The sequence below is a fragment of the Cygnus olor genome, chromosome 5 (genome assembly GCF_009769625.2).
Source record: "Cygnus olor isolate bCygOlo1 chromosome 5, bCygOlo1.pri.v2, whole genome shotgun sequence".
Lineage (NCBI taxonomy): Eukaryota > Metazoa > Chordata > Aves > Anseriformes > Anatidae > Cygnus > Cygnus olor.
In genome coordinates, this window is record NC_049173.1 from 39,014,138 (window position 1) to 39,033,201 (window position 19,064).

The following is a 19,064-nucleotide window of genomic DNA, read 5'->3' on the forward strand; positions in this document are numbered from 1 at the left end:
GACAATGTCTGTGAGCAATGCTTTGTTGAATTGCACATCACAATTCCTACCCTGAGATTCTTTTCTCCATACTGAAATAAGAATTAAATAGAGCACAGTGGATCACTGAATAATGCCTTAAGAAATATTAAAAAAAAAAAAAATCTGAAGTTATTCTTTTGATAACCTTGTCTGTTTCTTTCTTGTCTAAATTCAGACTCTTTTTAATCCTTCAACCCCTGTTGTTTCTTGCATTATTGGTCTCAATGCACCACGCATTGTTATTTCTGCCCAAGTTCCCTTCAATGAGAAAGACTTGGCCCATTGTTGCTTCTACCTTCATATAGTGGGGAAGTATTGTGTGTATGAACTACAGAGGTATTTATTTTAATTTGGAATAGTACTGTGATCATTAATATCGCTGTATTTTTCTTGCTTCTCTTCAGTCTTTTTCAGCATGAACCTGAAATTGGGTACTGAATTTCGTATTTGTCCTGAATGCTAGTCTCTCTAGAATACATGACTCCAGGGGAGGAAAATTCCTCTACTGTGACATCAATTAATGCTATTGTGTTGTATAGTAAGCATGAATGGCAGAAATCCAGCCAGTCAGGGGAGGCATGTAACTTCAGGTCCTTTTGTTGCAGTAACCTGAATTGGTTTAAGCTGAAGATAAAGCTTAGGTTAGTGCATAAAATTCCATCACTTTAAAAATTTAAATAATATTTAGCTACTAATTGGAGATGGTGGGAGATATGGACAATTTCTTGAGAGGCTAGGAAACTGTTCCGTAGATTTTACTTAGTCACAGGCTTCTTAGCTCAAATAATGATTTCCAGAGAATGGGATGAAACTGGTAAGCATTATTTACATGGGTGACCTACTTTCATTCATAGTAATTATACAGTACAGTACTAAAAAGTATTCTTGTCAAGTTTGCACATACCAAATTGAGAGAGAGGAGAGGATCAGTCAATATATTTGAGGGTAGGGATGCCATCCAGAAAGATTTCAGCAGGCTCAAGGAATAACAGGAACATTATGAAATTAAGAAAGGACAAAAGAAATCCTGCACCTGGAAAAGATCTGCTGGCAATGGTACAGGCTGCGAATCAGCTCCAGCTAAAAAGGACCTGAGGATCCTGGTGGACAGTGGGGTCAAGGTACGCAGGACTCAGCAGTGTACCTGGAAGGCAAAGAAGGCCAGTGGCATCCTGGAGTGTACTCACAGGAGCAGAGACGGGAGGCTGAGAGAAGTGATTGATCCCTTTAATCAACTACATCTAGACTACATGTTAGACTAAATCTAGAGTTCGTGTCCAGTTCTGGACCCCCTGTTTTGGGAAATACATTAATAAACTACAGAAGGGAGGCATCAAGCTCGTTGGGGTCTAGATCACTTGCCCAGTGGGGAGAAACAGAGAACTGGGCTTATTCCATCTGGAGAAGAGACAGGTACTAACAGCAACTTTCCAACACTTAAAGGAGCCAGGCTTTTCATACTATACACCATACATGGTGTTACGACAAGAGATCACATGTTGACCAGAGAGCTTGTGCCATCTCCATCCTTGGAAGCTTTCAAGACCTGACTGGATAAAACCCTGAGTAACTTGATCATAATTCTCATTTCAGCAAGCATAAAGGAGAAAGATGGTTCTGGATGTCCTGGGGAGTAACTAAGGGCTAATAGACCACCTGCACTAACTAGGTGAAATAATTCATGTGTAATTATTGCCTTTCTTCCAAAAATAATTACTATTATTCTGGATTTCTACACCTTAATTTAAGGGAATTTGTATTTATGAAGTGTCAGTCCAACATGTTACTTAAATTTGTGTTTGCCAAACAAAAAGCTTCATGTTTGAATGCCTTTATTTCTCAATAAGTAGTAGCTGAGGAAAGCTGCTAGGCTACACAGGTGTTTATTAAAAAAGGCAAAGGATTGTACAGGTATTTGAAATTATGGGATATTCTCTAATTGTAGTCAACTCTTTATTTAATGTTGAATCAGATTTGCTAGTTGCCCTATAAGAAAGTGACTGTCAGCCTAGGGAATTATGGAAGTGAAAATATTTCTAGCAAATGAAAGCCAAGGTAGATAGGCTTTCTTCATAGTAATGAATTAATGTGTTTATCAGTATTTTTGACATATAAATATATACTTCCTCCTCCTATTTTAAATAATACTTTGAGCCCTACTGAACTCCATTTTGCTTAGGCTTAATATCTGGCACTTTTAAATCACTTTTACTGTCTATTACCACATTTAAAAAACAAACAAACAAAACAAAAACCACACAAAAAGCACCACTAAACATAACCTTTCACAAATGTTAGCAGAGTTATAGCACAGGTGTTTTAATAGAGCACAGCAACAGCTTTGTTACAGGAAATGAGGGCAAATATCTTCACCAGTGGAAGGTATGGGAAGAATTTAAATAGGAAGAATATTAAAGTGGTAAAAGTAAGACCCGTGTGCCCCAAATTGTAAGAGATCTCTCTATTACAGTTTTAACCCCAACTTTGTCTCATTCCAAATAAGGTTGGTGATAGAGAACTTCCATATATCTCTGTATGATAAAGAACCATTATTGCTTCAAAAAGCTAGCTAAATCATGAAATAAGAGGTAATCTGATTTCTTGTACAAACTGTAAGCTGAAGCTGATTATGTTTATACCATGCAAAATCACTCAGATGGTAAGTTTGTTGTATTTATATCAAGTGATATTAAATTTGAATATTCTCTCTGATGGTATCTTCAGGTTTGTAATATCCATATTTAATGTACTTTAGTAAATTATACTGGCAATTTTTTTCCTATCATTTCAACCATTTAGTCTTTCTAAACGTTTTGGCAACTTCTTCATTAGTAATAGGTGATGTGAGTGTTAGGGCAGACAAAGTCAAGACATGGCTGAAGTTTAAAAATGTTTAAAATAAACTATCAGTTTTTAAGCCTTCCTGAACATAACAAAGTGGTACATTTGTTAAAATACTAATTTTGATTTATCCTTCTCTACCTTCTCTATTCTCACAGTATTTATTTTAATTAGGAAGTGATAAGGGGAATTAGATTACTATATATTCATGAGTACATTCACTGGCAGGATACATTCAAAGAACAAAGGTCTTAACTGTTTAGAAAGGTTTGCAATATCAACATTAATAGAGAAAAAACTAACCACTGCAATTTCTCATCTCATCAGAAAGCAGATTGTATTCCACCTCTAATTAACCACCTGTTGAGATTAAAGTAGGTATGCTGTCCAGGCAGGAAGTGAAAAGGAAAACCCAGCATTTGAGAAAGAATACAGTTATCCCAAATACTAGCATGACCTTGGCTCTGCATTACAGAGGCACCAAATGGTAGTGGTGGTTGATACTTTTATCCTGAGAGCAATTTGGAGGCTCAGTGGCTGAAAGTACTTCTCTGGCAAGTGACCTGCTGTTTTCTAAGATTTTTGATGTTACTGCTGAAAGGCCGTTGAGAGTCATCAGCCATAGTGACCCCTGCTCTGTGCTTACCCATATAGTTTGTTGTCATCAAGAGTGCTTTTGATTTTTGACCATGGGATAATGTTTCACAATATATTCATGAAGTAGTGAGGAGCAGGATGGGTAATAAAATTCTGCAGGTAAGCAGAAATGGCAACTTTGGAATTAGTCTAGAAACCAGAGTGGATATGTTGATTGAGAATTGTTGGGTGGGGTGGGGGTGACAGGAGGTTGTTGGTGGTGCTGGAGCAATAAATGCAAAGTTAGGTGAACATGGGATAATGATGTATTGTTGCAAGAATTAGACTGAATAAATCATACAACTTGATAGTCTTAATATATGATTAAGATATGTGGCACAATTGGCATAATTCAGTGAGATCGTAGATGAATGGAATATTACTATAAAGGAGTGTAGCTTTTTCAAAGACAGGCCAAAGAGTAAGGAAGAGAAAGAATATGTATTGAAAATTTAGAGGAACCTAGAGTTATTGAACAGTCTGGTAAAGACTGAAAGGAAAATAAGATTAAAGTCAAAATGGGCAGTACTGCAGGCCACTGCAGAAGATGAATAAACGGATGCAGCATTTTTATGAACAATTAGCAGAACAATCTAGAATTTGGCGATATAAAGATTTTTTTATTTTATTTTATTTTAAATACCCAGACATTCTTTGAGAAAGGTAGCATAAGTGTAACAAGCATTAGAATATACTGGTGACCTTCTTTCCTTCTTTCCTTCTTTCCCGCAGAAAAGGAAAGTAATTTACTGGAAAATTTCTATAGATGTAATTTTAAATAGGCAGAAACCAGCTAAGAATGGGAAAGTGAAAGGCAGCTTGATTGACATGACAGTGAAATGATAGTAGTTGCAAAGTTTAGCAAAGAAAATAGAAACAGTGGATGTCAAGAAGCAGTCTGAGAAATAATAGGACTGAAGATCTCAGGAGAGTAAGGATTTGAAAGGGTTTTTTAAAAATAACTTTCAAACTAATTTGAAAATGGAAAGGTTACAAGAGAAGGTAATCTAGTGCTAAAGGAAGGAATGGGACTCACTTGTCGATTTCAAATAAAGTCAAAAGGCATATAAAAATGGCTAACAGTGTTGCGTTAATTAGTGTGAATATGAAACAACAGTCGGAGACAGTTTCAGAAAAGGCTAAGGCTTATCTATCGTATAATGAGCAAGATATGTCAAGGAAAGCAGTATGTATTTCAGAAATTCCTTGTACTAACATGAATACCAGAAACTTTTGTTCCCCTATTCAGTGAATATCACTTGTAAGCCATGCTATGGAGAAGGTCTTTAATGCATTTATTTATTTATTTATTTTTGTAAAAAGGAAAAAAAGTCTGCAAGTGCTAATCTTACTATTTCTAGTTTTAATGGAGTTGCGTCTCTGTCCATAAGTAAAAAACAGGGTAGGTTATACACTTGGTGTTTCCAAATTATCTGTTTCATGGACCTCATCAAACTTAAAATACTGCATGAAGAAATCTCAGAAATATTAATAGTCAAAATTAACGATGGCCTGGTTGCTTAGGGACTGGAAATAGCAAAAGCAGTGCTTATTTTTTGAAAATAAAGAAAACTAGCAAGGATGCATCAGTAAATAGAGTTGTCAAGAAAAATAGTATTGAGACAAAGGACTTCTTCCAGGCTAGTAGACAGGCTAGTAGAGAGAGGTCATTTAGATAGAAACAATAGATTTGGGTTGTGTTCAAATCTGTTTATGTAAGCAGTCTAGAAATATTAATGGTTCACTGTAAAATGTCAGTGAAATGTGGCTCCAGAGGGATTTGCCCTTGCTCAAGTTTATTCTGAATTTTTATTTATGACCTGGAAAATGAAATGACCAGTATGCTAATTAATTTCTGGCAGCAAGAAGTTGATAGAAACTGTCAATATCTTAAAAACAGGGGATTATATAGAAATGGTCTAAAAAACTTTAGGATGCACTCCAATAATGTGCTGTTATTAGAGGTAACTTCATAAATGCAAAAGTGAGTAACTTTAGGTGAAAAGTTTCTTAGGTCATTTAATTATGACCTGCATGAGTCGGATTTTGTTGCAAAAATATGAAACGTCATACTGTGATGTATGAAAATTAAGATGTATTTCTGCTCTAGGCAGGTTCATTAGTTCTGAGTTAGAATCCCACATTGTGTTACGTGAATGTTGTAGACCATTTGGAGAGAGTGTGGAGAAAAGAATCAAACAATTTGTAGATGCCTAGATCAGTGATCTAGAAAATGCCTATCACTATGGAAATCACTATTTATCACTATGGAAAGAATTGGGGTAAGTCATCATAACTGACTGAACTCTTCAGAGGATGTTAACAGTCCTCCAGTATGCAGTTCTGCAAAGTGAAAGGGAAGTAGTTTTATTTATTTATTTGTTTTTAGTGAAAAGACAAAAGAGCAATTGTGCTTAGTTTGAAGAAAAAAAACGGTTTAAAAAATAAATAAATTTATGGAACCTGCATCCATTAATGGCCATAAAAGAAAACCAACAAAACTTCTGTTGGAAGTAGTTAGAGGACAGTTAAACATTTCTGGAGGGCTTGGAATAAGGTTTGGAATCTTGCCGTGTCTTCCAGTTGATTTTTTTCATGCTTGTTTTTAAAATGTCTGATTTTCTAAGTAGTTAAAAGGAGATGCCACAGATTTTCTCACAAGTTAGAGCTAGATGCATTCACAATGCGGCAGCCAATAGTAATAGGGAAACTGCAATGTACGTGAGTTTTTTATTACAAAACCTGGAGTGGATATGCTGCATAAGAATAATTATGGGGAGACTACTGTTTTCTTAGATTGCCAGTACCTGTGTATCTGTAAAATGCTGAACGCAAGCTATTGTGCATCTGAAGGCAATCTAATGACAGTCAACCTGGAAGTGCATGTAAAACATCCTCAGGTTGTAAAGAGTATTAAGGTAAGCATTCTTTGAGTAAATTTAGATAGATCAATGTGCACTGTGTAAGGTAATCTACTTTTTCGTGACACGTTAACAGTCTACATAACACTGCCAAGTAAATTATTTTTGATGTATTAAGTTTTTTATTCCATTTCTAGTTCTGTTGCATTTGAAAATATTAAGTATGGATTTGATTCTTCAAGCAGGCATGAGGCCTCAATAGAAGTTAAATATGTGTTGCGTCTTGGGATAGGCAGTGGTAACCTGAGACATGGAATTGGTTTCATGATGTGAATACCTTCATGTTGTATAATGTAGCACATAGGAAGAATCTTAATCCTGTTTCAGAACAGTGTTTCCCAATTCATTAAACACAGTGATATCAGGCGCACCTAGGAAATTTTTCACGTTCAAAGTAAACTCATAGATTAGTAATCCATGAGACAAACATCTCATTTTTATACTAACATTAAAAAAAAAAGGAGAAAAGCAATAGGGACAATGACTTTAAAGAAGTCCATTGAATAGTAGTATAAATTTACAGTTTCATGAATAAAATAAGAGCTTTCAGCCAAGGCTGAGAGGATTAAAATAACCTTTGAGCTGTACCATTCACTTGGATTTCATGAAGGGATATAGCAAGCATCGATTTAGTTTTATTGTGCAGATGTCATATGTCTAGACTCTTTTACTAGAATATCTGGAGTTTTTCCTTGCTTGCAGTCTACTGCTTGTCTTTGTGGCTGAGGACAGAAATGCTGTGAACTGGAGGAGGCTGTCTCTTTTGTCCGTTGCCTGTACGTTGTGGGAATAGACATGATATTTTGCACAAATCCAGTAAATGCTTGGTAAATCAGCTGCCCTTAAAAACATCTGGGGAGGGGGGAGGGAAGGAAGGTATTTGAGGGCAGCGATCAGTGAGTCTGCCAGTCAGGACTCTTTATACCATAAGAGGGCTGAGAGAGAAAGGAGAAGTACAAAATTTCTGTATCAATTAATACAACAAAGAACGTAATTTACTTTTTTTTTTTTTTCATCGCTGTGCCCTCTCTCTAGAGTCCATAAGTACGACTGCAGTTTAAGTCCAGTACTTAACGACTGCAGCAGTGGTACTGGTATTGGTAACAGAGCTGTAATTAGAATGAATTCATCACGGACTGCAAATGCTGCCCTGGAGATCCTGAATAAATTCCGTGATAGCTAGTCCAGGTTGAGTTCTCTGTTGCTATGGTTTTCCTGTGAACAGCTGCTTTCGAGATGGTTTGTGTATAGCTTGACAAACAGCAGCCATCCTGTTGGATGGCAATCCAGACACATTAGACTTGCATACGCATTTGAGGGGTTTGATAGAGAGCAGTGTTGTACTAAAAAGTTCTTGCTAAACGTTTAACTAGATCACTGGAGTGTAAAACTTCTCAGATGAATTTCATTCATTCTTTCATGTACTTAATATTTACATTAAGATGTCTGTTTTTTTTCCAAGCTTAGTTTTGGTAACCATCTTATGTAACCTAACAGTTGGCTGGTGGTTTTATTTATTTATTTATTTTACAGTAGTCAAGCAAATAGTAACTTGAGCAAGCCCAGAAAAGGATGTAAATACCTGTCAAAAATGTATAGTTAAATGGCTATAATGATATGCAAAACTGTTAAAGGAAAAATAACTAACATAATGTTAGGACATGAAATGTGAGATAGTCTTCCTTTTGCTAATCGATGGTGGCACACATTGTTTTAGTTTTCTTTAAGAAATAGCTTTAAAAATCTTGGGTTGATTAGAAGTGTTAAATTCCTCCCATTGTGTGATTTATTTTTTTTTTCAGACACTCCTTTGTAAGTATTTCAATTTTATTGTAGTTTGACCCAAATCATAATGCAGTTGGTGAAAACTAGCTCACAAATCATGCTTCACAAGGATTATTTTCATATTTTTTCTTTCTCCTTCAGGAAAAACATAAAAAAGGGTACAAATTGAAATGCAAGAAATGCCTTTTAAGCATAAGGAAAAATAATTACTCTAAGAGTGACTGAACACTAGAACAGTTTGCCAAGAGGCTGTGGAGTCTCCACCCTCAAAGAGAGGAGACACAGCCCTGGCCAACCTGCTGTAGTTGACTGCTTTGAGCAGGGTGACTAGACCAGGCAATCTCCAGAGGTCCCTTCCAATCTTAGCTATGCTCTGATTCTGTGACTCTTTATCAGATAAAATGTGTTCATTCTTTGAAGAAATCTGACTAGATACCTGATATCTACTTACATTAGATTCTTTGAAACAATTTTTTGCATTCCTCTTTTTGTTGGATTTTTGTATTATTTTATTGGACAGCTTGTAGGACATACTGTACTGGTTGACTTTCATGCTGAATAAAAACAGACAAGTCCAGTATGCTTTGTGTTTATCAAGACAGGAGGAAATGCTTTAGGAGCATGAATATAAAGGTTTTTGTTACCATGTGTATGGATAGTATATTTCATCACATCTTACTTCTACAAATTACATCATAGAAGTGTCTGATTACAATAATCCTTGACTTTTGGCAAGGTTGGGATAAAGTGCGTATCTGAAAATTTTAAGAGTGGAATTTGGTCTAGACATGTATATCTTTTTTGACCTAAACATCTATATTGAAGAAAAATAAAAACACTCTGTGTAACATTTTAGTGGACACCTAAAATAATGAAATATCCTTTGTTCTAGCTTTGCTGCTGTACTTCCACATTATGGCTGCTCTTGTTTATTTTGTTTAGCATCCTCAGAAAATGATAGATATTAAAGAATGTATGCAAGGGACAAAACCAAGCACTTAGAAAAGATGTGGACTGGAAAGATAAATAACAAAACAACAAACAAACAAGCAAAAAAACCATCTAGGATGGAATAATCTCAAGCAATAGAACAGGCTAGGGCCTGAGAGGGAGCAGTATGCGCTGCTGGAAAGTAATTTTAGCATGAGTTAGCAGCATATGCTCGCACCATGAAGGCAAACAATTCTGGACTGCATCAGTAAGAGACCATACAGCTCACAGACCAAGGTATGTAATCATTCTGCTCCATCTGGCATGTGTTAGGCTACAACTGGAATACTCTTCCCGGTTTTGGTCTCCCCAGTTCAAGAGAGTCATTGAAAAAGTGAGGAGGGTCCAGAGGAGGGCTGCCAGCGTGGCTGATGAATTGTGCTATATGAAGAAAGGCTGAAGAAGCTGGTCTTGTTAAGCAAAGCAAAGAGAAGGTTCCAGGGGATCTAGTCACGGTCTTCTAGTACCCGAAAGAGAGTTACAGAGGAGATGGAGGTATGTTCCTCACATGGATGTATGGTGACAAGACAAGAGGAAACAGGCACAAATTGCTTCATGGGAAATTCCGTCTGAGTATAAGAAATAACTCTGCACTTGGGAGATCAGTTAAACAGGTTGGCCAGAGAAGTAGTGGAATTTTCCTTGTTGGAAATACTCAGGAACTGGCTTGGTGCGGGGCTCTGGATAACCTAATCTAAGGCCTTGCTTTCAACAGCAGGCTGGACTGGATAATCTCTACAGATTTGCTTGAGCCTAGACATATCTGTAATTCTATGAAAATAAGAAAGGGTGGAATTAAGATTGTCCGTGTAAGCTTAGTTTCATCTTCTCACACTTATATTTTAGTAACGGATAAAGAAGGTTTTGGCTAAGATGGCTACATAGCTTTTTAGAGAGAGTGGATGTGAAGTTGTCCAATACATTTAAGTGGCTTAAAAGTTTAAGTCTTGCCAAAACTGATATGACTTTGATTTGGTATACAGTGTCTGCTTTAATTAGGAATTGGATGGAAGAGTGGAAGGAGTGCAAGAAAAGTAAAAATATCTATATTTTAAAGCAGCAGTGAATCTTGGGGAAAATATCCTAGTCAAAAATACTACAGGATATATAGGAACCTTGAGGGTCTTGTGTTTTACAGAAGAAAATTTCTCTAAGCAGGGAAATACAAGTAGGTATTTAATACCACTTCACAAGAATTTATTGTGTTACAGGACATGTCAAGGGAGGGGATGAGCAGGAGAGTCAAACTGCAGTGGGCCACGCTAATGGTTCTGAAGGACCTTGCACCTGAACAACCCTTTAAACAAGTCCAAATTAGAAAGGTGAAGAACTTTTTCATTTTTTTTTTTGCCCTTTACCTTCAGTAGGCTGTGAATTTGATGGTACTTTTAAAAAGGCTCAGCATTTAATCTCATATCTGGGTATTGTCTATGGCTCTACTCAATTTCCTTGTAGTTGTATGGCAAGACTAAACTGTACAGGAGCAAAGGGCATGTCGATATGCCATGGCATTACCTCATGGTATTTTCTATCACCTGAATTGTTCGTATGTTCATACAATGTTCTGTTTAGGTAGTATTGTAGAATGTGCAAGCTTAATTGCATTCAGAAAGCTACCTTTGGCACTCATCTTTAGGAATGGTTTTAGCATGCTTAATAATGCTGTCATTTTCATTACAGTTTTGTACTTCTGTGGTGTCAGACATACTGTGCAATAGAGGCTGTGTAGATAGTTTGGCAGCTATAGGATATGTAACAGTCAGGATTAAATAACAAGAAAGGATTCACTGAACTGCAATAACAAATCAGACGTGATTACAGTCTGCATCAATGCATATGCAGAGATTTGAAGATGCATGCTGATGAATAGGCTGTACTCCATTTGCTTATGTTATCTTTCTCTGTGTGAGGTAAGTGAAGAGAAGATAGTATATAAGTATATACACCAAAATTATATGAAATAACGTATGAAGGCAGTAATAATTGAGGAAGTTGAATTAAATATTCCTTCTTTTTTATGCTATATGTCACCTTATTTTTTAGTTCTGTTCATTTGCATTTTTTTCCTTTCTAGTGTTTACTAGTAATCTTGCCTTATATGGTTCTCAATAAAATATTTTGGTTTACTGTTCAAATAAGGAAAGACTTAACCAATCACAATGCCTTACTGTTTCTAATTTCTGGTTTTGGAAGAAATACAGAATAGAATTTTATTTTTTTGACTTATTTATGCTTGCCTTTTTCAGACTCTAAACATTTTTGTAGTAATCTCAATTTTGCAAACACTTTTATGAATAAAAAATGATATTTTGCAAAGTGGTTTGTAGGTCTGAGTTCTCATTCTGATCATATACAATACTGCATAGTTTGCAATGGTATTCTTTCTTCCTATTGTATAATATTTTTTATTCAAATAACTCAGATATGTCCAGTCAAATTTTATGACTGAACCATTTTGTCCCTTAAATAGCTCATTTTTTTTCAGATGGTACAGTCAATGGTTGAACAGAAAAACTTCAATAGAAAAAACAGGAATAGAAATTGGATGGTAAACATAATTTAACCTCTTATCAGTAAGCTATGTTTGGTCTTTATTTCGTGCATCATAGAAACTATCTAGAACTTTTAGTAGCAGAGAGCTTCAGCATAGCCACATTTGTCTTTTAAATTTAGGACCAGGTTTACTTTTGTGCTAGGACAAGAGATTGAATAAAATGGATCATTAGTTCCCTGATGCTTAAACTGTTCTTATCCCAGGAACTGCTGGCAGCTTTTACGCAATGCTCTAACTTCGGGCAGACATGGTTTTATATTATCTCTATAACCAGATGTAAATGCTGGGAGTTTACATCTTGCCCAGAGGGAAAGGTTTTCTCTCTCCTCTGTGTTACCGTATGTCCTTATTTGCTCAGGCAGTAAAGTAATTTAGGGACTAGGGACTGTCCGAAAGCAGAAGATTCCCTCCTGGTAGAACCCTCAGCCAGTAACTGCTCATCTGAAATAGTCTGTTTGGAGGAGAAAAGCTGTCCTTTCAGTTCTTATCTCAATATATTTGTTATATCAGTGTCCTAGTTGACATCCACTGCTCTTTTTTCCCAGACTAATCTTTTAAATATTTCAGCATGAACTTTTTTCCTGTGTCATGAGAAAAATAAATCTTCCTCATTATATAATGATTAGGATTCTTTGAGTCTGGTTATTATCCCTGGATATTTTTGAAAGATGGATTTTTTCCATATGGTCCTTTTTCATGAACATATGGGTCTATTTTGTGGTTTTGGGAGCTACAGTGATCCAGATTTTCTCTGCATGTCCTGGAGTCAAATACTGGGATTTTTTAAAAAAATTATTTTATTATATAATTGACTACCTAATGCTGCAGAATATGAATTTGTGTTATACACATCCACTTCACTTATTAATTTATTTGTAATATTCTAGTATTTTGTACTGTTTTCATGTCCAGCATCTTTGTGTCCATCTTGATATTTCTATTTCTGTGAATAAACCGGTAAACAATTAGAATTAATGAAATGGGGTGCATGGTGGGTATATACATACATACTTGCTCACACTCAGCTCTGCACACATGCGCACACACACACAGGTATAAATAGTGAGAAGGACTGAAACTACTGATTTCCATTAGTGAGACTTTTTATTTTATTTTTTTTTTTTATTTTTTTTTTTTTAGAAGATACTGATGTTTTGAAGTTCTACCAAGTAAGTCCTGGTAACATCACGAGAGAAACATAGGTACAGTGGCTAGGCTAACTCGCTGCTCTCCCACATTGGGCAAGTTAATTAAAGCTGGAATGGGTGAATGTATGTTAGTTCCTGGGCTTTCTCTGCACTTCAGGGTAAGGATTATGTGGTTTAGAATAATATTTAGAGCAGCCAGTGTACTTAGCTGGGAACAGCCTATGGCTAACCGATAAAAGTGAAAAAGAAAGAGAATGAAAATAAAAACACACACAATAAAAAGAGTGAAAACAAAACAAAAAACTGTCTAGACTCACATTTTCTGGAACACAGGTATCTCATGTGGGCTCCAGGCAGGTGCCTTTGTCTTTTTCAGATTGAAAACCTAGAGAAACTGTGTAAAGCTAGACACATTTAAAACATTTTTGTTTCAAGCAAGGAAGATATCTTCTAATTACTTCTTATCTCTTATGGTTCAGACATCTGCCTAGCAATGGTAAAACTAAATTTAGTTCTTTGTAAGCCTGCTGTTTCAAATTACATCTGTCGTCTTCGAAGAGAAAGCCATCCCTCCTCAATAGGTTGTAGAATAGATTCAGTGCAGTACTGTTCATGGCTGTCACTGAAACTGGGCCCTATTATATGAGGGATGTCGAGCTTTTTGGGGACCAAAGACAGCAAGCCTGAAAAGGTACAAGACGTTATAACCTGGTGCTTAGCACGTCCAGGTCTGAGCAGGGAGACTGCAGTGCCTTAATTAATTTTCCCAAGAGTGATTGAGGATAAAATACAAAAATACCTATGTTATATACCTTTCCTTGTTATTCCTTCCTGACTCCATCTTTCCTATGGCTTTTTAGTACGGGGACTTACAGCCTACTGCTCCCACTAGGCAATGTAACCTGTGTTCACACAAAACCAGAAGTGAATGACCCACGTAAGGAGCATACTTCCAATAATGAAGTAAAACAGACTGCACCAGATGCATCAGGTGCGTGAAAAGAACTCCCATCTCAAGGGGTACTTAGTACCATAAGGGGATACACACGTGAACAGACTCCACAAGGCAAGAATAAATTAGTTGTGGCTCCTGCCAGCCAGACCAGTGAGATCCACAACAATGCATTCTTAAAATTCCAGGAGGGATGGATTTCTGATGTCTCTAAAAAGGGTAGAGTATCATTGTGTGGCTCATAACCATCATGTGTTTTTCTTAATTAAAACTAATTTTAGCAGTGATTTGAGCATCATAGCTCTCAAGTCATACCAGCTGGGCTGGTATATACAGACCTAATTATGTTACAGAGGCTATACTACCCAGCAGCATCCTTCCAGATTGCAGCTGTATACAGTCTTAGTATTTTTATGGAATTTTATGTCTCTAGCAACAAGGGCTACGTATGTTTGTTTGTTTTTATTATTTTTGTTAGTATAAAAAAATCAGATGTCCAGAATTTCTATCGCTTGTAGTATGCTATTCTGTCAGTATAATAAGGCTAGAAACTGCTGTTAAACTATGTGTGTTTTTAGAGAGAGAATTTTTCTATGAGTATCTGTTATACTTCTCTTAGCCAGGTACATGAAATGTGTTTGAATCACATCTGTCACACATTTAACTTGAATAATTTGCACATCTACACTGAAACGCCTTAAGAAGGTTGAAATACTTAATTGGAAAATGCTTACTTGAAATTTAAAACGCCTGACTGGAATTAATTGAAATACTTAATTGGAATGCTTAAAGGAAAAACACGTTAAGATAGGCAGTGGGTGTCCTTGGTTAAAGAAGTTATGACATGTATTTATCATCTAGCCTTACCTTCTACTCTTTTTTTCAAAACATATGATCTGCTCTTTTCTTGATATATTTCAATGGGAAAATTCATCTTATGAATAAGTTGTCCTATGAATAAACTTTCTGCTAAGTGCCTGGAAGATGCACACAAAACACTCAACTGTGTCATTGCCTGCTGATTCAGTAGCTGTGATTCCACATAACTGAGGAAAGTGTAGTATCCTCTAAAACCAACAATGTCATCATTAATTCATCAGAAACACAGCTGTGAACTTTTGTTTTTTTTAACCAAAGCAACTGGGCAAAAAAAATTCCAGTGTGCAGTAAGGAAAGTTCCAAGCAACTGGGGTGCAAAAGGGCTTTGTGTTTAAGCGATTGACCTTGTAATGTGATCACACAGACTTTTTGTAAATTAATCTTTCAGATCTTATGAGTGACATGTGAACTTTGACTTCATGCATGGCCAAAAGACAGGCTCCAACTCCAGTAGAGTCACCTGTATCAGAAATGCGTGATAAATTTACATAACTTTCCTTTTGAAGAACATGAGTCTTGTGGTGCTTTCATGTCTTTTACTAGGAGAAATATTAAACTTTTTTCCCTTTTTGTGCAGTGGTGTACATTAATGAAATCAACAAGATTGTCCTGACTTAAAATGATTATAAATCAGATTGTCACAAGCCTAAATTAAAAATATATCTTAGTTATTCCTATTATTTTATATTTATTTTATATTATATTCCTACTATTTTATATTTCCTATTTAGCTATTATGTTTCAAAGTGCCAAAACAGTGAGTTTTCTGTGAGCTATGCACAGATGTACCATTTTACTTTTTGGTGATTTGCTTATTGTTTCTACAGTTGTACTAATGTGCCTGAAAGTAAAATTTCTTAGAACCAGTGTTTACACAGCTCTTTTGAATTGCATCTCTTTCACTTTTTTTTACATGAACATGTTTGGCTGAAAATGGTTGAAAAATTCAAACAGTATTCAAACATCAAGACATTATTTTTAAAAATATGAGTCTTTTTACTATAAAACCTTTAGATTTCTACATGAACAGAATATTTTTTGTTGTTGTTCCTAGTGCAGAAAAGCTGGTATTGCTTAGTACATACTCATGTGGGCTGTCTAGTTTCCTGAGCATCTGTCACTTGTGAATGAATGCTTGTGGCATTCCCTTTGATGATAGAGGAGCCTTGCCATCGTGGTGGTGGTACCTGTTGAATGCCATCCTTGCTTCCAGTTACAAATATATAACTTTCTCTTTTATATATATATATATATATATATATATATATATATATATATTTTTTTTTTTACCACCGAGGGGTTTACCAGGAAAGGAGCATGTTGGAGGGAAGGAAACATGCATACTATGTCATTGTGTCATGTATCTTTTGGCCCATAGCTTCCATAGTTGGGTCAGACCTACTGTCTTAAGTGAGTAAAGGCCTTCTAGCTTTCTGTCCAAATGCAGATATATGGACTTGTGCTTCTTGTTACAGGAACCAGTATAATGGAAATACTAATATTGCAAATGCAATATTTTAATGCAAATAAATAATAATAAGGGATTGCAGCATTTCAAATGCATACACTTTTCTAGATGTCTTTTTTCTGGGACGTGAGAAAGGACCTGTGACTGAGAAAAAGAACAACAGATGCTGAAAGTGCTTTTTATTTCTAAGGCCTAGAGAATTAAAAACTAGTATAAATTTAGTGGCAAAAAATGACAGTGAAGTTTTCCCACCCCTCCCCAGAAGAAGGAGGAAGAGGTTGGCACTCCTACCCAGTCTTACAATGCTTATGCCATTTCTAGTTCAGCAAGATCATAAAATACACACATTTTAGTTATAATAATATAGGAAATTTGTAACTCCAGCAGGAATATAGTTACTGGTACAATTGCACATTTTGTTATACAAGCCTGAGGAAAGCCTATAAGAGATTTAATAAGCAGTCAAAACTAAGGTTTATTTTAACTAGATCTCCTGAAGAGTAATGTTTGTAGTTGGACAAAAAACGAAAAACACAATAATTTCAATTTTTTTTTTTGAAAAAGAGCTGTCAAATATTAATAGATCAGCACTTGTTTTTATCTTGGTCTTAGTTTTTTTATTGTTATGTTTTTGTTGTGGTTTAGCCCGGCTGGCAGTCAAACACCACACAGCCGTTCGCTCACCCTCCCCCCTCCCTCTCCAGGATGGGGGAGAGAAACGGGAAAGTGAAGTCTGTGAGTTGAGATAAAGACAGTTTATTAAGACAGGGAAAAGAATAACAACAATAATAATAATAATAATAGTATTAATAGTAATAATGTGTACGAAATAAGTGATGCACAATGCAATTGCTCACCACCCGTTGACCGATGCCCAGCCTATCCCCGAGCAGCCGGCCCCCCCCTCCACCCCGGCTAGCCACCCCTATATATTGTTCAGCATGACGCCAGATGGTATGGAATACCCCTTTGGCCAGTTTGGGTCAGCTGTCCTGGGTCTGTCCCCTCCCAGCTCCTGCTGCATCCCTAGCCTGCTCGCTAGCAGGACAGAGAGAGGCTGAAAAGTCCTTGGCTTGCTGTAAGCACTGCTCTACAACAATTAAAACATCAGCATGTTATCAGCGCTCTTCTCATTCTAATCCACAACATAGCACCCTGCCAGCTACTAGGAGGAAAATTAACTCTGTCCTAACTGAAACCAGGACAGATATCCACCCCTTATTCCATACCATTTATGTCATGCTCAGGTTACACTCTTTCCAATACCTTCTAATTAATCACCATTTTCATCTATGATATATAGCAACCATGGTAGCGATGACATACAGTGTTATATGATAATTAACATACTATAATTCAACTCATGGGCTATTCTCACCCAGTATTAGGTCCCCTTGAGGTACACACCGGACCTCCCCATTCTCTTGCATTACCCACCAAGTGCATCCAGGTCCCCGAGCAAAAGCAATCCCACGAATGGGCTTGCCTTTTCCTGAGGCGGGAGTAGCCCAGACTGTCTTACCCAGCATGTTTCTTACGTGCACTACAGGAACTTTATCCCCTTCTACAGTGCGTAACAGGTTTGATTGGGCAGGTCCAGCTCGGTTGGCAGATCCTCTAGTATTGACTAACCAGGTGGCCTTTGCCAGATGTGTTTCCCAATTTTTGAATGTCCCAGCACCCATTGCTTTCAGTGTAGTCTTTAACAGTCCATTGTATCGTTCAACTTTCCCGGAGGCTGGTGCATGATAAGGGATGTGATACACCCACTCAATACCATGTTCTTTGGCCCAAGTGTCTATAAGGTTGTTTCGGAAATGAGTCCCATTGTCTGACTCAATTCTTTCTGGGGTGCCATGTCGCCATAGGACTTGCTTTTCAAGGCCCAGGATAGTGTTCCAGGCGGTGGCATGGGGCACAGGATATGTTTCCAGCCATCTGGTGGTTGCTTCCACCATTGTAAGTACGTGGCGCTTGCCGTTGCGGGTTTGGGGGAGTGTGATGTAATCAATCTGCCAGGCCTCTCCGTATTTGTATTTCAGCCATCGTCCTCCATACCAGAGAGGCTTTGACCGTTTGGCTTGTTTAATTGCAGCACATGTTTCACAATCATGAATAACCTGTGTTATAGTGTCCATGGTCAGGTCCACCCCTCGGTCACGAGCCCATCTGTATGTTGCATCTCTACCTTGATGGCCTGAGGTGTCATGGGCCCATCGGGCTATAAATAATTCACCTTTATGTTGCCAGTCCAGGTCCACCTGAGCCACTTCAATCTTAGCAGCCTGATCCACCTGCTGGTTGTTTTGATGTTCTTCAGTAGCCCGATTCTTGGGCACATGAGCATCTACATGGCGTACCTTTACAACCAGGTTCTCTACCCGGGCAGCAATATCTTGCCGCAATGCAGCAGCCCAGATGGGTTTGCCCCGGCGTTCCCAGTTGTTCTGCTTCCATTGCTGTAGCCACCCCCACAAGGCATTTGCTACCATCCATGAATCAGTATAGAGTCGATGACAGTGCTGAGTACAAATACCAGGTTAGAGTCATGACCAGATACCTCATCATTTCATCAGCCATCGTTACACCACACAGTACCATAACAATCTTAAACCAGGGCCCGGAAAGGATAAACAGCACGACAGGGAGCACATACAGAAAGTAACTTGCTATAAAACTCAATTTGGGAAACAGGCACAGCAGACTTGAGATTAAGGCAATCAACATTGTGACTAGCAACTATTAAGCAGGTCGAATACTTATACCAATTTTAGTTTAACACACTCTGGTCAAATCTGTCGATATCTCAACCCTTCGGGCCCCACGTTGGGCACCAAATGGACTGTTGTGGTTTAGCCCGGCTGGCAGT

General features: G+C 37.2%; 1 protein-coding gene across 2 annotated transcripts in view; it reads left to right on the forward strand.

Annotated features, from left to right (window-relative positions):
• FSIP1 (fibrous sheath interacting protein 1) overlaps positions 1-19,064 on the forward strand; it is an 86,566-nt gene that overhangs the window by 52,792 nt on the left and 14,710 nt on the right. The window lies entirely within an intron of this gene.